The 2,149-nt window shown below is 41.3% G+C and overlaps 1 non-coding gene across 1 annotated transcript; it reads right to left on the minus strand.

The window, feature by feature from the left end:
• Window positions 1-1,252: 1,252 nt before the first annotated feature.
• LOC128049178 (U6atac minor spliceosomal RNA) lies at window positions 1,253-1,374 on the minus strand. The gene has a single exon (XR_008199537.1). It is a non-coding gene; the product is annotated as a U6atac minor spliceosomal RNA (small nuclear RNA).
• Between the last annotated feature and the right edge of the window lie 775 nt (window positions 1,375-2,149).

Genomic DNA, 2,149 nt, shown 5'->3' on the forward strand with positions numbered 1-2,149 from the left:
GTTGGTAAAGAATCCACCTGCAGTGTGCCTGGCTTCAACCCCTGGGTTGGGAAGATTCCCTGGAAAAGAGAAAGGCTACCCACTCCAGTATTCTGGCCTGAAGAATTCCATGAACTGCATAGTCCATGGGGTCACAAAGAGTCGGATACAACTGAGCGACTTTCACTAACTCACTGGATGGAAATAGGCATTATTTTTGCAATTTTATCCTTTGAGAGACAGTAAATCCAGTCCTAACTCATTCTTTAATATTTGAATTCATGTTAGCGAATTGATACCTCATTTCTAAGAAGCAAACATTTCCCCTTGTAATAGAAGTCAGTTGGGCTTGATTTTTATGTTGTTTGGAAAATGTTGTTCATGGACTGTATTGCATCTGTAAATAAGAGGTATACATGAGATGAGAGCCTTAACGTTACTGACATTTTTGAACTTCATGTTATTTGTGAGAGAACTCTTTCTATGTAGTTGCCAAGGAAACAGGTGGTTGAGTGATGGCAGTTTTATGTAGCCTTATTGGGAGTCGCTTCCCTGATAGCTCAGTTGGAAAAGAATCCTCCTGCAATGTGGGAGAACCGGGTTCAATCCCTGGGTTGGGAAGATCCCCTGGAAAAGCGAAAGGCTTCCCACTCCAGTATTCTTGGGTTTCCCTTGTGACTCAGCTGGTAAAGAATCCATCTGCAATGTGGGAGACCTGAGTTTGATTCCTGGGTCGGGAAGATCCCCTGGAGAAGGGAAAGGCTACCCACTCCAGTATTCTGGCCTGGAGAATTCCATGGACTATATATCATGGGGTCACAAAGAGTCGGACACGACTGAGCGACTGAACTGAACTGAACTGAACTGATACAGTTGCAAAGAGTCAGACAGGACTGAGTGACTTTCACTTTCACTTTCACTGTTGGGAGTAGGAGAAAGGAAGGGTTAGGTGAATGAGGTTTCTTTTCAATCCTCCAGTTCATCCAGGGTGGTTCTACTTTACTCACTTCTGTTTTTGTCTTTATATAAGTTTTTAAAATATAATGCTGTAAGTTCATTATCTTTGGATATTGCACATTTGTACATTGAATAGTGTGAAGTGAAACAGAAGGTGGGAAGTATAAGTGATCATATATAAGTAATGAAGTCATAGAATATCAATGCTGATTAGGCTGATAAGTTAAAAATATGTGTATTATCCCTTAAGAAACAATTGAAACAACAATAAAAATTTATATGGCTAATTGTCCTTTAGAAAAAATAATAAATAGTTGTAAAACTATGAATGATGCTATGAAGTAAAGGCAATTCCTAACCATATATTTGTTGAACAGACCTGAGGGCCTCTTCTATTTTTGTGAAGAGAAGTGCTAATATCTTGCTTTCCTACAACACAGATTTATTCAGAGTTAAAACATGTTTGCAGAAGTTCGATCTGGTTTAACATTTTTTTTTTCTTATATGAGGAAATGAAATTGGCTTATAGAAGATGAGACCATTGCAGAGCATGGTATTCATGCTTTAGGTTTTTCTGATGTTCACAATTTAATTTATGCCACCAACCAGGCATCAAACAGAAGAACTGTGAAGAGTTTCACGTTATTAGTGTGTATAATGTATTCAGTTCAGTTCAGTCGCTCAGTCGTGTCCGACTCTGCGACCCCATGAATCGCAGCACGCCAGGCCTCCCTGTCCATCACCAACTCCCGGAGTTCACTCAGACTCACGTCCATCGAGTCCGTGATGCCATCCAGCCATCTCATCCTCTGTCATCCCCTTCTCCTGCCTCCAATCCCTCCCAGCATCAGAGTCTTTTCCAGTGAGTCAACTCTTCCCATGAGGTGGCCAAAGTACTGGAGTTTCAGCTTTAGCATCATTCCCTCCAAAGAAATCCCAGGGCTGATCTCCTTCAGAATAGACTGGTTGGATCTCCTTGCAGTCCAAGGGACTCTCAAGAGTCTTCTCCAACACCACAGTTCAAAAGCGTCAATTCTTCGGCTCTCAGCTTTCTTCACAATCCAACTCTCACATCCATACATGACCACTGGAAAAACCATAGCCTTGACTAGACGGACCTTTGTTGGCAAAGTAATGTCTCTGCTTTTGAATATGCTATCCAGGTTGGTCATAACTTTTCTTCCAAGGAGTAAGCGTCTTTTAATTTCATGGC

This window comes from Budorcas taxicolor, chromosome 5 (assembly GCF_023091745.1).
Source record: "Budorcas taxicolor isolate Tak-1 chromosome 5, Takin1.1, whole genome shotgun sequence".
NCBI lineage: Eukaryota > Metazoa > Chordata > Mammalia > Artiodactyla > Bovidae > Budorcas > Budorcas taxicolor.